Below are 19,915 nucleotides of genomic sequence, written 5' to 3'. Positions count from 1 at the left end.
CCTGATCCAAAGTCAGTTGAAGCCAATCGATCAGGCCCTAATTGCACACTGATTAGTATCGCTGAGCTTGGCAGCATAGTAAATCTTTAAGAATTAGGAGCCACTGTGTTTTTTGGAGTAGTTCTTTTCACCATTATGTGTGACTGATAACTTGCAGTGGGATTTAAACACAAATATTGTATTATTGAGAGACAACACTATGTGTAATTGTTGCCAAGATAATAGATGAAATAGCTCAACTTCCTTTGGAAAAGTTTCAAAGGTTGAAAAGTTTCAGACAGGCATTTTTTGCAGGTGTAATGAAAGGATCAGCGTGTATTTCCCACAAGGGCTTTCATTTTTCATTTTTATCCTTAAGAGAAGCCAGTGGCGCTTCCTGAGTATTGTCATTGACTAAGGCATAAAGAAGGAGAAAAAAGAAACAATTGATAAAAAAAAAAAAAAGAAAGAAAAAGTGAATCAAAACATGACTTCTTGTTTTCAAGAAGAAGGGCCAACTTTTACTTTATAGTAACAGCTTTGAGATCAGCAGCTGTGGGATTACATGGCAGAGGTTTGTAAAAAAAATCAATAACTGCTGCTGTTTGGAGAGAGGGAAAGAAAGGACAGCTAACTAGACCAGATTGTAACAGTTCTGCAAGCAGTCACAATGCTCACCTTACAACAGCGCAGACCTGCAAATTATTAAATAATAAATCACAAAGTCGAACAGTCTTGGGTGGACAGAATGCGTTTGACTGTAAAGCAGACAGAGGCCTATGAATTATTCACATCTCAAGCAAAGATAAAACAAGCGGAGAAGAAATGAGAAGAATTCTTCCAAACAGGTTCTCCTGTACTGAAATATACCTTTTGATTACTGATACATATTTGGGGATTCAACCGGTCAAAGTCATGCCAGAACTAAGAAGAAGGAGACAACTGCAACCTAGGTTTAGTGCTATGGGAAAATCCTGGCATTAATAAGTAACTTCAGAAGTAATGTTCCTGTGAAATATCATTTTGCAACATTAGTATGTTAGCAATTAAGGGGGGAAAAATAGATCTCAGAAAAAAAATTGTCATAGAAATGTCAAGATCTCAAGTATTTTCTTTAATTTACTGAGTTAAAACTTTGTAAGAGCTTATTTTAATCAGAAAAGCAAGCTGGAGGCTGAAGATTTGCTCATGAAAATTGTGGCAATCTGATATTTTGAAAATTTTAAGCATCTGACTTAGCTGAAATAGGAAGAAAATAATTAAAACTGCTCTTCAAATACAAAGACAAGAACAAAAACCAGAATTCTTCACTCTGAACTGTGGGTTTTTATCACTGGTTTATACCATGTAGGTTATTTGAACATAACTAATGTCCATGACTTACAGAGGAAACAATATCAATCAAACCATTCATTTCCTTTGAAGTTTTTTTTTTCTTGGTTGTTGTTGCTGTTTTTTGTTGTGGGTTGTTTTTCTTTTTTTTTTTTAATTTTATGTTTTTCCTAGCAGAATTTCCAACTTACTGCACTGATACACCCCTAGAGAAGAAGAACATATATATGGTAAAATCCTGCTGGCAGTGAGGCCAGAGCATAACATTCTTTGGCTGTATTGATGACAAGAAACATTTAGAGGTCTTTAGTGAAAAAGACCTCTAAGATCATTAACCCAACACTGCCAAGTCCACCACTAAGCACCACATCTGCACATGTTTTAGATGGTAGCAACACCTTCTTTGTAATCAGTGGTATTCCATCCATGAAGGATGGAAATACACTTCTGCTGAGCCTAATGCTGGCAGAAACTGTAGAAAACCACCTCTCCTTCATTCTTCACTTCTTGAAGACCAAGCTTGTGAACAAACCTACTTGTGCGAACCTCTCCTATGACTGACGACATTTCTAAGACAGTGCAATGAAAAGAAAAAAGGGCCAAGGACCAAATTCAAGAGAAAGCACAGCTAATCCAGCTGAAGATCCCTGTATGAGTGCTGGACTCCCCCTGACTGCTCGGAAACTTGCATATTCCAGTAACTGGAAGCAAATGTTCTCAGCTTTTTGAGCACCAGCTCTTCTGGTGGCTCTGCCTGTGAGTTTCCCATAAATGTGTGTCCTGATAAGGAACGGAGTTGCTTTACTAGCGTAGCTGCCACAAACTGCAAGTGCAGATGAGAAACAGCACGTGCCAGTGCCCAAGGATGGGAAATCCGGTTCAGGATATGAAGGTAGGGCCTCCCTCCCAACGCTTCCTCCAGTCAGTCTCCTCATGGCTCTTGTTCCCAGCCAATGGTTTGTCTTTTTATCCTTTTATACATAGAATTATTCAAGTCACTTTTCTCAGTCTCCTGATTTCCTGCTCTCTGGGCAAATTGATACTGACCTGCCCCTGCCTTAGCAAAGGCTGCGTCCAAACCTTGCTCCTTGTCCTCCAGATCCACAGATCCATCAGCTTTTCTCTGCTGTTCACTCCAGGTATCATCACCTCTCTGACAGCTGCCTTCACTTGTGAACCAAGTGTCCTTCTGTGCCCCTGTGTGTTTTGCCTTGAGCCAGAGGTTTGCAAAGTCATGAGCTGGTTTTAAGAGGTGAACATCACATAAGTGCAATAAAAATAGGAAACAAAGTAGGAAATGTTGTAATTCAAAAGAGTTCGAGGAGGGATGTAAATGACCAGTGATATGCAGCAGAGCTTCAAAGATGCAGACAAGAGGCTTCAACTTGATGAAAACAAATCTAAAACACCAAATAAAAGCAGCTTAAAAGGTGCATGTCTAATACAACCAGCTGTGAGAAAGTGTTACTCCAGGGCTTTGTGTAGCCTGTAGGAGAGGGATGGGTTAAAATGAGAAACTTAGTGACCAGAACAGAGACCAGAATTATTTGCCAACTTCTCTTGGGTATCTGGTGTCTTAAACATTGCAGGACACACCACATGTAGCTGAAGATTACTGATGCATCTATGGGACAAGAAGAAATTCATTCTGGTAGATCAGAGCTAAGCAGATATTTTCCTTGCACCTGCTTACCAGTAGCCAGGAAGTTTTGTATCACATAATTACCTTGTTATGCATTTAATGTATTAATTAAAATGAACTTCTGGGTATTGTATTGAAATTTCAATTCCCGTGGGTTACAGATTTCTGAACAATGGCCGATGGAAAACACAGGGTTAACCAGGGGATATGTTGTTCTGATAGTGTCTAAATATTTCAGGTGGACAGCTGAAAACTTTAGTGGCAACTAAAGTTAATTGAGATTCTGTACATGGGCCACATAAATACAACCTGTAGTTACCAGGTTCTGATTCAGGGCCTTCCATAGCAGCAGGAAGTTTCAACCTTGCTTTAAACCACTTAATTGTGTTTGCCAAGAATCAGAGTCCAGACTTAGAAAATTTGCATCAAAGCTGGTAAAATTGTTGGTTTGTTTTTTTTTTTTTCCCTTCTACAGTACTTGAGAGAAAGATACTTCTTTTGTTTTGCAAAAGTCAAAGAAAAAAATGGTTCCTAATAGAGCCTTCCATTTAGCTGTGCCAGTGATACTGATGTATAGGCCAGGCTTGCACAGGTTGGACAAGAGTAATTTATGTGAATGTTTTGCCCTATATATTTAATCATCTCAAATATACTGTATGTGGCATTAAGATTTTGGCAACAGAAGCTTGTTTTAGTTGCTGCTTTTTTTTTTTTTTTTAAGTAAAGAATAAACCAAAATATCTTGACCAAAGCTATTTTATACTTCAGAATTTTTTTAAGAGGTTTACATCTGGTCTCTTTACTACATATACACACCCTTGTTGAAGAGCATTTGCTGCTGTTGTTTCCCTTGACTCCTGGTTTAATTGTTGCCAGTTTATATTTTCTGTCTTTGGTGCATTATGCAGAGAAGGTACCAGCAATGTAAGTCTTGGTTATGCTGAACAGGAACTGTCTGATAAAGAACAGATGAAGCTTGTTTTAAAAGGTTTCATTTTATCCTTCAGTAAAAAAAGGTGAGCACCTGCATAATGTACTCTGGTGAGTACTATCAATTAAAGAGTTGTGAAGTAGATATTAGAATATTATTTATAATTCTGTTATATAATGGTTTAGATGGCCTGCAGTGGAGAAATTAACATGACAGAGGGATGGAAATCATATTAGAATTTGGATGTACTTGAGAGTTGATGAAATTGTATTTAAAAAAATACCATTCAGAATAAACACTAATGACATGCCTTTTTATTGATGTTTAATTCAGAAAAGAAGTTAATGCATGCCTTGAAGAGCAAAGAAGGTCTGCTTTATGCTTAATAATTTGCTTAAACTGAATTTAAGTCAGAAAATTAATTTGTTCTTAAGAACTAGAGGACTTTCTAGAAGGGAAAAAAGTTACAGTATTAACTTCTTTTTCTGAATACCAGTGCTCTTCAGTATGTTTGAAATCTGAGAACCGATTGGATGACAACAGTTTTTGGAATTGCCCCTTGGTTTTTGGAATTTTGGTTTGGTTCTGGCTGTCCTGGGAAGGGCAAAGGCCAGTCAAGGTGTGGCCACGCCCCTGATATTGAAGGGTTGGCAGAGATCCCATAAACCCTCAGAAAGCACCAAACACAGTCTCTGTAGTAGTCCCCAAAGCCCAGTGTCTGCCACAGTGAACTCTCCAAATATATGCAGCTTAATAAATGAAAGGTTTTCAGAGTGCTAACTTAGCCAATATCTGTGATTAGATTCTGTTCCTAAATTAAGTCAAGGATTCTTTGATGATTTTTTTTCATGTAAAGCTTTCCTGGCTACCTGCTTCACTGCAAAGAGCAGGGAGTTTTGGATAATTGTGATAAATTCTGATAGCTGTAAGTAACAGTCAAAGATCTGAACTAAGATAGGAATGAAGAATAAATAAAGTAAGAAAACCAAATATTTCTCTGCCAGCTAAGGTTGTCTAGTTTTGACTACTTTGAAAATAATATTATTTAATTTTGGCAGGTGTGTTGATTCTTCTTGGGAAACACTGGTGCTGTGTTAACATCTCTAGTGCAGCTTTCTGTAGTGAGCAGACATCACAGAGCTGCCTGAGCCTGGACACAAACCCACAGGCTCCCATGACCCACAATGGGCACTGAGGGGTTCTTTCCAGAATTAAAAAAGTGGTTTCATGTCAAGTCAGGCATTTTGGTTGGTTCAAAGCAAAGCATATTACTTCTGAGGAGGTACATAGCTCTTGTTTAATCCTTATTTTTCATTCAGATGTATGCTAAAATAAGAACAAGTTACCTTGAAACTGTCAGATTTTTATTTTCAAGTGCCATCTATTTTAACATTTGTTAAATGTGCCTTTTTTTATTTATTTGTCTGTGGCATCATACCACTCACTTCATTTTACTCAACTTAATTGGGAATTTTGGCTTTTCCAAAACTTGACTGGGAAGAGAGTATGTATTAATTTTTCAAGTTGTCCATTTTTGTATGTAAGCTGTTAAAACTTAATTTCTGATATGAAAATTGTCTAACAAAACCAAAGTATATAATACTGAGATTTTATTAAAACAGGAAGTATTTTATGATAATGAACCTGAAAGAGTCTAATCAGCAGGGGGATTGCCAGATAATCTCTTCCCGTTGAGACTAATGAAACAGTTTGTCTTGTGGCCTATATTTAATAAGTGTGCTTGGTTTTTTTGAGCACTGAATCATTCTAGAGATCTGAAGCATTTTCCATACAAATAATTTTCTTATTTGGTTTTATCGAAAACACTGTCTTCTTGAAAGACACTTCCCATTGACTTCAGTGCTTTGGAGTAGACTCTTGATGTGATGCTAAGTGCCAGTTCCTTTTTCAAACAGTATGTGGAGGGATAGTCTTTTTTAATTCATTGTCTTTAATTCTCAATTTGTCTTTAATTATCAAAATGAACCAAAATATAGATGCTTTTCATTCATGGCTCCTATTTGAGAGGACTGCTCAGTAATTTGACATGAAAGCAGTTATGGAAACTGGCTCACATTTTTATTGGAATCATCTGCCTTCAAGGAGCTATCAAACAAGTTTGTATCTGTGTTACAATGAGCCTCAAGTTCTAATTAGCAAAACTAACCTGACACACGCTTCCTCTTACTGGCTTTTAAGCCATTTTCTTTTGAATCTTTTGGAAACGCTGGAGAGCAGGCCTGCAAGACCTAATAATATTATTGCAGCATGTCATCCTGGAGTCATTTAAATGAAGTGTGTGTTCCAACACCAACCTTGGAGGTTATTATTAAGTCCTGCCACAGCAGGAGCAAACGTCAAGAAGCAATTATATGCATGATTAGTTTGTCAGTTTTCCAAAAGTTCTTTGGGCCACTGTTCGTCCTGCCTGGCTTGTTGAGATGAGGATTTAGCACTAAGTTTCAGGCTGATAGTGTGTGCTGCTTCTTGTGCTGGGCTCTCCCCAGTCATCAGTGCTCCAAGAGCAAAGATAACAAAGTTGTGGAAAGTCAAATGTGCTCTAAGCCTCAGCTGAAAAATCTGAAAAGCACTAAATGCACTATTTCTTGGAAGGTTAAATTGATCACCTGTAAGTTCTCATTCAGAAGAAGGTCTCAAAACACTAATTATGAAAAATATTTTCTCTTCAGCCCAGTGCAGGGCAGAGAAAAAAACTTTATTCAGGTTTACCTGAGCTACATTAACCAGGGTACTTCTGGCTTTTTACTTCTGCTCATGTTCTCAAAATAGGTGCTTTGTTCTGTTCTGAAAATATGAACATAATCTACAATGGCCTTGAAAAAATGTTAAAGTAGGCCACCCATCTCCTGTGCAACCTTTGCATAGCAGACAATGAAGGAAACTAATCGAACCATAAAACATAATATTGTTAACTCTTCCCGCCCCTGCACACACAGAATATAGGGACTACACGAGGAAATGGAGAGCGTTTCTTTTATGGCACCATGAATTTTCTGTATGCACATTCTTTTGCTATTTCATCAATTTATTTTCCAGTGTTGGTAGAAGGCCCCATTAAAAACCATGTCATGAAACAGAATTTCTCTGGGCTTTCCCAGGTCCAAATTTTTCTTAAATGACAGCGAAATTAATTGTCTGCCTAGCTCAAAAATGTGAAAAGATAACTATCTTGATGCTGAAGTTCAAAATATTTCTTTAGGTATCATTGTCATAATAAAGACTTAGAATATGTGAATGCAAGCAGACCACCAGAATAGACCCACATCTTTGTGGAGACCAGAATGGACAGACTAAGCAGACCATCAGGGTGTTTAATTAAATATGGGGAGCATGTCCCAGCATAAGCTATCTCCTGGGTTGCTCAGACTTTACAAGGTTTATTGACAATATTTATGGAACTGGAACTGTTCCCTGCTGAAAAGGAAGACGGTAGGTTAACAACGTGCAAGTAGATCAGTCTTTATGATGATGATAAATTATTGCTCGTAGGTTACAATGAAGATATTGTAATGTCCATCCTAATGGTTAGTGTAATGTTACTTATAAAGAAAATCAATAGATGTGTTTTAAAAAAAGCAGGACATTATTATTTTTTTTAAGCTACTAAAACTGGCCGAGCTTGCTGAGTTGAACCATACGTTAACAAACAAATGCTTCTAATTCCAGCTATTGTTTTTATTCTTTGAAAAATGGATGGTTTCATTACAAAATGTGTTGGGTCACCTTAAAAAATATTCCCAGTTGATCCATAACACTGCAACTGATGGATTTACAACAAAATCCATATCCGTTATTTTACGTACATTTTGTTGCTTAAAAAGAATATCTTAATATAACAGCTGATACTTTTTAAATCCACATTGAAACAACTGTTGGATTTTTATACTGTTGTAAAACTCTTTGTAGGGTATTCATAGAAAATGTTTTATTAATTGCCATATGTTTATTGATTTCTCTTTCATGTTGGTTCTTTTGTTCTTTCTTTGTAGTGGCAAAAGATCTTTCTGCATCATCATTTGCAAGTTATCTAAAATGTCAAAGGTGTTCTTTTGAAGTTTATTATAGATCACATGCTGTACAGGCCTTGACTTTGGCATATTTACAAAAAAAGTACATACTTTGAAAGCTCAGAAAGAGCTTGGTGCTGCATTAGTTAAAAAAGGAAGAACATTTTCCTACCTTTTTTTTTTAATTTAAGAAGAATGTAAACAATTGCGTTAGGAAAACTGATGTGTCATGTAATTATTATTTTCTTTTGCCTATCTCACTGTATCTCACATTAGGATTGTAAAACAGATTGTAGACTCTCTAGGCTTAATCCTCCTGGCAGGTACATTACATTAATATCAGTAGGGTCCACCCGGAGACCAGAGAAACTAAGAAGGGGAAGAGAGGCAGCATTTACTGTGGTAGGACCATTCCCCTTTTTCCAGCTAAGAATATAAAAAAATCTGTGTTCTAAATGAATGAATAAGGGCATATGAAGTCAGTTTGTACACCAGCAGTGTCTAATGAGATGGTGTTTCTGAGATGGGTAAGGTTTTGCTGCATTTCCTTTCCTCTGTCTGCTTATGTGGGAATGGAACAAGTGGCCCAATAAAATATAAAAAATAAAAAAGTTAATAGTGCTATTCACTGAGTTTTAAGCTAGCTATTGATGTCTAAGTCAGCAGATCTTTTCCTTTTGAAACCAGAAAGTAAGTGGGTTTTTTTAAAGCATAACCAGGAAAAACCTGTGCTTTGATCTAAAGGTGGTTCAAATGAGATCCACACAGAGTTAATGCCCAAGCATGTCAAACTTCTTTTTTTTTTTTCCTTAGGAGAGAACCAAACTCTGCTACTTCAGTTGTCTGAAATCCCCCTATAAAAGGCTTCTTGAGTAAAAGGGCTGTGTTAAAACATGTAGAGGTGCTGTCTGCTATCCCTGGTACCTGGGAAGAGCAAGGTCCCAGAATGTGGGATATATTTTTTTAGTATTTTTGCTTCTCTTCTTCTAATTGATATTTAGAAACCTAATTAGCTTCAAGTGAAGGCTGTTCAATGTGGGGTGTCTGCACAGCTGCCCCAGGGACCCAAGGAGGAGGTTGGTTAATGTGGGATGCTGACGTACAGGAACGTGGGTACGGTGGCAACAGGATTCCCACATCATTTACATTGAGATCAAAGGAGTTACTCCCAGTTTGCACTAACCTGAGATCAGTTAATCCATGCATGCTTAAAGAGAGATATTTTTTATAAGGTAAAAGGAGGGAGCAATGGCAAGCTGAGCACTTTTCGGGCTCATCTAAAGTCTCATTTTGTTGTTTTGTACTCTTCCTGAGGAAAAGTTCAGTTGATACACTGGCCAGTTTAAACAGCAGGAAATATTTATATTCCAAGTTTCAGCCTTCTCAGGTGAAAGAATTATAAGAGAAAAAAATCAGAATCCTTCTTGATGGTTTTCAATCATTAAAAAAATCTAAGTCATCCAGTGTCTTGAAGAGAATGTAGAATCTACAGATCCTGCTTCTGGGCAAAGTTTCTAGGGTGCAATTTACTTGGTCTTCTCTTTCTAGAAATGTTGATTTGTGTGAATCTAACTTCCTAGATTCCTGAGTGGCACTATTTCAGCTGTGGGTCAGCTTTTTATATTAAAAAATATTTGTAAGATGATTGCATTGAAAGAGCATATGTATACTTTTGAAAAGAAATCGGTGAAAATGGTGCTAAAAACCAAAGACAATTAACAGGATCATTAAGACTGATAGATTTTATGGCAGCCGATAAAGATGAAATATAAAACAAAATTACTGCCTTTTTGAATTTAAAAAGAGCTCTGGTAGGTGAAGATGAAGCAAAACTGAACCATATGCGACTTGCAGGTAAGGTTAACATAATCAACAATTCACCCTCCCAATGAAACAAAAAATTCCTTTTAGCAGTTTTCATTCTGAGACTCCAAATCTGCTACTTTATGCTCTCTGTTAAATTGTTTTCTTCCCATGTGCTTTGAGGGCAGAAGATACACCCTTTAATGAAGGGAAAGAAACAGTTGAGATAAATGCATTAAAGGTGAGTAAATGAGCTTTTACATTGAGATACTCTTTGCAGGCTTTTCAGAAATTTCTGTTGGAATAGGAGAGGATGTTTCTGAAATCTCTAAGGGTAAAATTCACACCTGGAGGCAGGACAAGGCACATGCGGGATGTGCATCTCTTATGACCCTGTTTGTGGGTGCTTCGATGCCTGGATTTGTGCTCCCATTTCGAGAGGTTGAATTGGCCTTGAGAAATGAAATACATCTCGAGTCTGTCCATATACAGCTCTGTGTTGAGGTGCTGGCACCTGAATCTCATATGAAGCAAAGTAGATTCTTGCTTTTAAAAATAGAAGCAGAATAAAAGTTTGACCTATTTAAAAAGGATTCAATGAAAATACAAACAACTGTCATGTTGTATTAAATATTATTAGAGTGTGAAATGAGGGAATTAAGGAGCTAGAGAGTTTTTCTTCTACCCAACACTGTTTTTTTTCCCAGTCATTTTGCAAGGGTTTCACAAGGCAGATGCAGATGGGAAGACGAGGTTCGGGGGAGATTGAAGGGGGGTGTGACTGGGGGGAACACTATTTCTGACCTCTACAAAAGCAAATTTTGCATGGAGAGGACAACAACAGCAACGGGTCCTGCACTGCCCACCTTCCACAGGACTGTGGTTTTGATCTGCCCCGCTGCCTCGTGCAGTGCTCATCATCTGCAGGCGCTTTATGCCTCAGCCACACAGCAAACCCCATCTGCTCCATTTAATGATTTCTGTTTGATGAATTTTTCTGTATTCATAAAGGGAGATGCTGTCACAAGGGACAGCCTCAAGCACACCCACCCCTACAATCTTTATCAAGCTCCGAGCCATAATCATTCAGGCTCAGCTCCTAATATAGCACAAGCCCTGCAGAACTGGGGGTTCGCTGGCAGCCGGCTTCTGATTCTTTCATAAACTGTAATTCTGATGCTGCAGGTTTAATTAAGTACGTGGCAGTTAATCAGCCACTGAAAACAGGGGTCTCCACTGGGGAATTACCTGAGTGAAAACAGACCAAACATGAAGGGGCTCCCTTGAAACTCTAGTACTTGTGCTTCTATGGTGAAATGGAAAGAAAGTTATCAAATAAAATCTGTTTGCTTGTGGCTGTACTGTGACAGCTTTGTTAGTCCTAACAGATGACAAGGATTATTCAATCAATATAGATTTACCTTGAGAGTTTTGCTGTTTTTAGGCACCTCCAGGAAAATGACAGCCATTAAATATGTACAAAGGCCAGTCCAGGGCCTGTGGCCTCTAGCTTTAAGCTGCTGCCTTTTCTGAGTTATGTCAGGATCAATTTTTTCTAATAGATATCACTTATCCTACATGATAATCAGGCTATCATAGTCCATTGATTACATGACAGCCTGATTTAGGTCTGGTCTAGAAGATAAGAAACACAGGGAAATCTCTTGCCTGTATTGTCAGGGAATTAAATTCCTCTTTTGGAACTTTCCCCTGAAGTTATTTCCTGTGTGCAGAAGCCAAGTGAGCTGCGTTGACCAGTTACCCTCCCTCACACACCACCCTCATTCCTTTGTAGAATTGCAGGGAACCAGAGCTGAAAATTTGAATCCAGCAATTTTTTGTCATCTGAATTGTGGGAAGGTAGTCTGAGTCTGTTAGCACTGATTGCTTTCCCAGTACAAGGTTTTGGCTCATTTTGAAGGCTTCGCTAGACTTCAGAACCATTGTATTTAGGAAGATCCCTGTTTTGGGGTCTGGGTCGAGTGAGTGTGATGAAACAGAAGTGCAAAATGTCATCTTCTTTATGTATGACCCCAAATGTCACATTTTTGTTTCTACTTCTCTTGAGAGAAGATGAGGTTTTCTTGAGATTTCTTGATATTAATGCTACTGTGCTTATTATGGGTCTGGGGTTGAGGTTCTGTGTTTTTCAAGATATCCAAAAAGGCCGAAGGAAGACACTTGTATGTGAAATGTCCAGAAAACCATTCCAGTCCTCTTTGCTGAATGAGAACTAAGTAGCTGCAGTCACACTGGTGAAAACGGAGGAAACACCCTCCCTTGTTGTGAGGGATCCTTTAAACTCTCACCCAGCTGCTCATGCTTTTACCTCCCATAAGGGCTGGAATTAATCTTGTGTATCTTCTTTTGTGAACAGTCTTCTGACCCTTTAGGTCTGTGGATCCTACTGTAAGACTTAGGAGAAAAAAGGGGAGAAAATAGACTTGCCTGCTTATGTTTCATTATGCAGCTGCAAAGGTTTTTAACTTATTTCTCATTCAGATTCCAAGCTAAGAGTATGTTAATTTTCAGTGCAAAATAAAAATTGTATATCCAGATGTGGTGCTGGAGTAGCTACAAGATACATTTGTCATTATTGCTTTTTGTTATGATTGCTTTTTGCATACAGTCTGATCTTATAGTTCCTTCATCTCTCAATCTGTGCTTCTAAGCCAGAGTATAATAATTCTCAGTCTTTACTGACAATTTTATTATAATTACAGATCAAACATATATGGGAGTTTTGGGGGTTTTAAGTTGTTTGTTTTTACCACAAAACAATTTGTAAACATAGCAAAGCTCTAATTTCAAGCAAGAGGGTGAGACACTGATTTTAGTAAGTTAAAGAGCATACTGGTGTTCACTGGGGAACCTCTGGTTTCTCTTTTAAGGTCCAGTAAACTTTGTTTTCTGTAGCTCTTACAGTCTTTTGTTACGTGTTTATTTTGAAATTTGTAAAAGATCAAGGTGCTGTAGATCACATCAGTGTATAGGAATAGATAAAACTGTGCTAAATTGAACTTTACTAATATATAAATAGAAATACTAAAGAAAATGCTACAGTATGATCCAACTATCAAACAAATCAAATCTATGCTTCATGTGAGAAAATACAATGAAGTCCAAACATTATGGGGAAAAAAAGGCATTTTTGTTTCACTAAGGTGTACATGTTAAATAATCAAAGGATTCAACATGACAATATGGTTATAGATAGTTATCTTAAGTGCCTTCTGTGGTGAGGAACCGAAATTAAGAACTTGAACAAAACATGATACATGAAAGTGCAGGTTCTACAAACACTGGGTTGCTTATTAAAACTACTTTGATCCCTCGTTTCTTTGATATCCTAGGTCTTATAAAGAATTCACTTTCAGGGGTAAATATAGGTAGTTCAGAGAGACTTTATGACATACTGTACATACTGCTCTTTCAGAGACACTTTTTAATTACTTAAGAAAAAAAATGCAGCAAGAGAAAAATGCTGATAGAGTCACTATCTACTGATGTTAGTTTTTTAACTGCTGATTATTTTGGTGTAACCTCTTTGAATGATTCTCCTCTCAGAAACAGGTCAGGCTTGAGAATCTGAACATATCTGCTAATATTCCAGATTAGCAGGATGAGACATTGGTTCACAGAACAGATGGAGCATATGCTTTTCCCTAAAAAGATCACACATTTGCTTGTTTCTCAAATATTACCCAGGCACCTGATGGAAAAGCTGGATTTTTTGCTGTTGTTCACTACCTTGGTTCTTTGAGCAGGACTGTAGGGAATTCTCAGAGAAGAATAAATATTATTAACGTTTATTGTCCTTTTTTAATCACTTTGGTACCCAGTTTTCTAGTCACTGAGGCCTGCATGAGGCTGGAGGTAGTTCCAATGAAAACACATAATTCTGTTTTCAAATACAATGCTTTATTTTTTACCTTTGTTCTTTGAAACTACTCTCAGCTAATCCAGGGCAATGTTATAGCCCCTGCACAGACTCTTGTGCTCTAGAAACGTGGATTTGGATCTGACTTTTGTGTGGAGGCTTTTTTGCATAACAGGCAGATGCCAGACCTGGTGCTGTGAGGTGTGGCTGAGTGGTGGGAAAGATCAAGTTTGGGTAACAGACCATGGTCTCTTTGTAATGGGTAACTGCACTGCAGGCCAAATCTTTATTTTATAAACTTCACTGGGGTAGACTTCTAGCAGCCCAAAAGCTTCAACATACCTTTTTACACCTAGGAATGTGAAAGGATGGCATTTAGTAAACCCCGTTTCCCCAATTTTGCATGCTATGTGGATGAACAGGTATGGGTTGTGTCAGTAGTGTAATGATTATCAGGCAACACAAAATCTGGATTTGAAAATGAACCAGTGAAATAGAATCTTAATATGCCTTTGATATTTAGGGGAAAGGGGCTCTTGTGTCATTTTTGTCAGATGAGCTTGAAAACAAAAATAAAAAATATAGGACCTGAAGCTGGGTGCTGAAAACACATTGCAGCCAGATCCAATCTTTGACACAAAGTGCAGTCATATTTTGACCTGCATATTTTTGGCTTTAAAGTATGGTTGGGATGCTCACTATTTTCTTGAGCCAAAAATACCAACCAAATGAAAATTAGGAATCTCTAGAATGTACTCAAGTGAAAATCCTGAACCAGTTACCAGTTTTATTAGATCAATTTTGTTTCTTTCATTACTTCTCTTTTTGTTTTTGTGGGGGTTTTTTGTGCTTTTTGGGGGGGGTTTGGGTTTTGGGTTGTTTTGTTGTAGGTTTGGGTTTTTTTCTGGTTTTTTTTTTGAAATAAGAAACTTAAAACTAAAAACATTAAGCAACTTCCAGATTCCAGACAAAAGCATTTATCAATGATAGAAATGTCCTCTCACTGTCAGACAGATTGGGTCTGTCAAATAAATTGCCACATTACCAGAGATGGTTCATTCTGAAAATGGGAATGTTGCACTGCTGAATGTTTTTTTTTCCCTTTCAATATAGGTACCTTATTAAAATAGTATTTTTCTACCATATTTTCCTGTTATGATTTTTTTTTTTATTAAAGAATTTAATTAACTGATGACAAACACAGTCTGGAAGGATGTTCATTTTTCCAAAACCCAAACAGATCCCTCAGTGCAGGCTCATTTGTGATTTCTTTACAAGGCAGAGCTCTGATTGCTCTGCTCTAAATTCCATCTTCCAGCTTCGAGCTGACAAGACTGGCAGCAGCAGAACCTGTGACACCCAAATGAGCAGTTCCAGTTCACCAGTTACGCCCAGGGGCATTTGGTGAAATTGCAAATCTCACACAACCCTTGGCAAGGCAGGTGTCCCTATCAGAGACTGCAGCACCTCTGTGAAATGCCTTCACATGCAGGAGCATCTCTGCAGAGTCCTGCCTGCAGATCATCCTTAGCCTAATCCACACTTGAAAACAAAGTATAACTTCCCCGAATGTCTTGTGTCTCCTTATGTTTGTATGCACTAGATCATGCTGCCTTTCATTAATTAATTACCTGTCCAATAAACTGTTGCATTTAATTGATCTATTAATCTAAAGGGTAACTATGACTCAGGTTAGTAATATTTGGAAATCCATGGGAAGATATTTGTCAGTTTTATGAATCTGCAAAGCACTTATGTGATCAACCCATGTTATCTAATGCAATTTCTGTAATAATTTAATTTTTGCTTTCCATATTCAAGGTGTTTAATTAATGAATATCCTTTTGGAGATTATTTGTAGATTTGTATTAGTATTGTGTATTTTTTGTGTTACAGTTCATGGAATTCTACTATTAAACAGGTATCTGTGCTTCTTCCTTAAATCTTCCAATGTTTTTGTGGATAGCTGATGATGGACATCTGGAAAAAATGAGAGTTTTAAACCAAGAAGGGTTCTTTTAAATTTTTAAATTATAAACTCTACTTTCTCTCTTCGATATCTCATTATGATCAAGAATTTAAGATCTCCCTTTGAAAGACTTTTATATTAATAAACCATTTCAGATATGTTTAACCACCTCACATATAATAGAATTCCTTCAGACACAGAAGATATAAAAGTAATGTAGTTTTCCCTGAGCTTTTATATCACTGTTAGAGTATGCAAGCTCCACATTAATTGAGACTCAAAAAAACACATAATTTGTAATTTCCAGGTGGAGGGGAACCAAAACAACCTCCCTGTAAATGCAATCCTGTTTGGGGTAGTCTTTGGAGTGTACTTCACTCTCTTTTTCCCTCTTTTATTTGAGTGACTTAGATGAAACATTCAAGCACCGTCTGTAACTAATATTGTTTCCTGGCCTAAACAGATAATTGCCCTTCTGGATGTATAAAAGATGTCTCATGGAGCAAAGTGAAATATCATTAATAAAGGAGAATGATTTACTCACGAATTCTTCAAGAAGTAAGATTAATAAGCCATCCCCTGGTGTTAGATATAATCTTCAGATCTCTCTTCACTGCATGACTTATTTTTGCAACAACTGCACTATTCAATCATTAATCATTACACTCAGTGAGCAGTTTATCTGTGCTAATGTGCATGCTATACACAAACAACAACTCGCTCTTGAAGAATGAGGATGAGGAAAAGTAGGCACTACAGTGTGATGTGAATGAAACAAAATGAGGCTGCCATATGATACATACGTTTTCATTCCAGATATAGCAACTTCAGTTAGAAGGTATCTCTTTCCTAATGAAAGCAAGATTGCATTTCAATGTGGAGTAATGGTTGAAGGGAGAAATCGTGTGTGGGCCTTAAAAATACATCTGTTGTCTTACCTATTTTTGTGAGAGTAAAGGAGACACAGCTTTTGCTCTTACCCGTGTGCCAATAAGGTAACCTGTGTTCCCCAGAGTAGTTCAGCTAAGCTAGCACTGAACTCCATGTGGGCTAATTTATCTTGAATTCAAACCTACTTTTATATGGCACAAGCCTGAGCATAGACTACTCCAGAGATGAACTGGAGAGGGGATAAGAACTGCTTTGTTTAGCAGTCGTTGGATGATTTTTGGAGCCTGCATGAACCCTGTGGGTGTTGGCAGTCTGTGCAAGGGGGATGTATAGCAGGTCCCCCTTTGGTTTTATTAGTAAAAATGATATGGCAGTAAAGTAAGCATTTTACATACCAGAGGGTTTTGTCATAAGTAATAGAGCTGAACTCCATTAGCAGTGACAGAATAGTGCAAACCTCACAGTTCAGTTTGGAGTTTGTCTTCCAGCAAATTCATCTCACTTTTGCTTCATCTTTACAAAACTGACAGACAGCTAATGAAATAGGTAGTAAAACTGTCATCAAAGAGGAGACTCATATGTTCGAGATATAATATTTCTGATCTACCTGGACCTATAATTATAATAAAATAGTAAAGAATATTAGCTTGATATAATCTGACAGAAATGTGAAATTCATCTCTTCTTTTAAAATTCAATTAGTTTTCATATACAAATAACCACCACTACTCTAGAGACACAAATCAGTTTAATTTGTTTCTTCTAAGTACTAGCAATAAAGATTTCTATTATACTTCTATTTTTCTTATTATGCATACTGACAGCCACCTGATAATTCAGTTACAGGTGTGTAGCTGAACCAAGTGCTCATGATTAGATGTTCATTGTGTTCTCTAAGCAAAAAAAGCAGTGGAGGGAGAATGGAGCAGGGAAACCCCAATCCAGTCTCTGGAGTAAGTCAGCTACTCTCCAGGTAATCCTCCACCTGCAATGGGTGGAGAGAAGTGTGGGATGGGATGAGATGAGCCCTATGTGGGTGAAGCCAATGAATGAAAAAAAAAAAAAAAGAGTGGAGGAAATTTCAAGTTTAGTTTGGCTCTTCTGTGCCCCTGCATAAGGTTTTTGGTGAGAGAAAGAGCTCAAGATTTCTGTAATGGAAAAAGATGGCCTGCAGGAAAGTGAAAACACATGGTTTTAAGTGATTGTTAGCATTTTAGAGAGATAGCATAAAATAGGGAGGGGGACAATTAAACATAGGAAATAGCTGCTGCATTTCCACATCACATTATTTTGAAGTAATTGAAAATGTTCCATTGATCTTATTTTTTTTCCAGTGGAGAACTTGTTCAAAAACATTTTATCAGTGCCAATATCTGTGTATCGGGAATCTTTCCTAATGACTGGATATTGCTTAGTAACTGGAAAGGAAATTTCATAGTACTTGTTGCCTTATATGCTAGGCTCACCTCTCATGAAGAATCATGAAGAATAAATATTCATTAATACAATAGCAGAGTAGCATTCTAATTGTGGAGTTAAAGCACAAGACACTGTGTAAGTAAATCTGAACTGGCTCTGGGGAAAACTCTCTAGTACATGCTAAGGTCCAACAGATGAGAGAGTTCAAGCTATTTTTTATCCATTGGCTTTTGGTGAGGGCATTGCCAGCCTCTCATTAGTTTGGAGGGCTGCTTGGTCACCTGCAAGTCCTTCAGAGCCAGCTTGTTTTCTGCACGCGAGCGTTGCTTTGTGGTGTGTCAGAGGGGCTCTCTGAGCCAAAAACCTCTGCAAAACCACTACTCTCTTCTGGACTAAGCTGCCACTGGAGGGGCAGGGCAGGAATCAAAGCTTAGGTTTCTGATGTATCTTGTGTGGCTGCAGTTTTGGGCTGGGAAACACCTACCTATTTCAGCCATTATGACTTCCTCTGCTGTCTAATTAAGTGAGAGTGTATCTGTCTTTCCTTGATTTCATAGTTTGAGAGGTTTTTCTTACTGGCTAAATGCCTTAGGAAACTTTAACTGAGCATGCTTAATTATTCTGGAAAGATCTGACTCCTTCCTGGTCATCTACCTGACCCCAATAGCAAGGTACTGAGCAAAGTGAAAAATGGTCACAGCATCTCCATTGTCAGTAGGAGTGGTGGCACTGGCTGCTTCTCCCTTCCAGTGGATGCAATCGTCATATAATTGTCATGTCATGTGTTTGTCCAGCTTCTACCAACACCCACCCAAAAAGTGTGACAATTAAATGTGCACTGCAGCTATTGAATGACTACCCAGTTACACAGGAACGTGCCCTAGTTTGGATCAAGGGCCGCATTCAGATCTGTCAGGTTTATGGTGGGTTCCCACAGCAGTACCAAATCCCTGTTTGTGAACGAGAGAATCCTAGTTTGTTTCATATTTACAAACCACACTGTCATTACCACTGATGCAGTATCAGCTGTGATAATTATCACTGTGCCTTCAGCTTCAACAGAGCAGACATTTGTCTGATCCATGTGGAGGGTTGCCAAGTTGGCTTGTGGTATACTTGCTGAAATTAGATGGCTTTTTTCAGCTTGGATTGCACCAACACCCACTCATGTTAACTGTGAAGGAATTAGTGTGGTTAAAATGACATTTCTTATGTTGTCTTATGAAATTTGAGTTCTGAATTATGAATTACAGTAATTTGACTTCTGTTCCATTTAGTGACTTGGTGGAATGTAGCGTTAAGATATTTTGACCTTTTTTGGCAATTGTAACTTGGAGAAGGTGGTAGCTGTAGATAAAATTAGAGGATACTCTCATCTTAACAAAATTAACGTTGCAAAGTTTGGTTTTACAAAGTAAACTTTTGCTCTTCCAAACTGCCTGGTGGTCTGTTCCAGCTTGTGTTTTTTTCCAATACGCTACCTAAAAATCCTTTCCCCTAATTGGCCTTAAGAAAACCTTTTTTAAGGAGAATTTTTGCTGTGGACTAATCTTTATTCATTGGGAGAAAATAGAATCTATCTGATATTCAGAAGAGCACTTTTCTCTAACAAGATTAGGTCACATCCACATGTGGCAATAGTAAGGTTCTTGAGAGTCTTTAGCACTGTCCTCTTTTCTTCCAACTGAAGATTCATGGATGTTTTTTCCAGTGGCTTTCGTGGGAGGAGGATTAAGCCAATGCTTCTGAAAATCCCTGTTGGGGCATTTTTCCTTGTAGTAGTCCAGGACTGAGCCACGTGGAGAAATCAAGGCATCTGTTTCCTCTGTATAATTGAGAATACCTCTCAGGAGCCAGACAGGCAGAGGGGAGAAAAAAAATAAATCCTGCTTGTGTGAAATCTAGAGAAATGGGTTTGTTGGTCAATAATTCTGGAAAGATAGCTTTATTTTTCTAAATCAAGTCAGAATATAGATGTTAGGAGTTGCTTTTCCCAATCCAATCACTGGAGGAGGTCATACAGCTCCCTACTACTGAGTGT

At 37.8% G+C, this 19,915-nt stretch overlaps 1 long non-coding RNA gene across 4 annotated transcripts in view; it reads left to right on the top strand.

Moving 5' to 3' along the window:
* Positions 1 to 19,915, top strand: part of LOC137481199 (uncharacterized) — a 260,106-nt gene that overhangs the window by 101,442 nt on the left and 138,749 nt on the right. The window contains exon 1 of one of the 4 annotated variants that reach the window (XR_011003396.1): positions 3,980 to 3,994. The exons of the other annotated variants lie outside the window; for them this stretch is intronic. This is a non-coding gene — a long non-coding RNA (uncharacterized lncRNA). Of the gene's footprint in view, positions 1 to 3,979; positions 3,995 to 19,915 lie in introns of those variants that run through there. 4 annotated transcript variants of the gene reach the window in all.

Source organism: Anomalospiza imberbis, chromosome 12 (assembly GCF_031753505.1).
Source record: "Anomalospiza imberbis isolate Cuckoo-Finch-1a 21T00152 chromosome 12, ASM3175350v1, whole genome shotgun sequence".
In the NCBI taxonomy this organism is placed as follows: domain Eukaryota; kingdom Metazoa; phylum Chordata; class Aves; order Passeriformes; family Viduidae; genus Anomalospiza; species Anomalospiza imberbis.
This window is presented reverse-complemented; position numbering and strand designations above follow the sequence as displayed.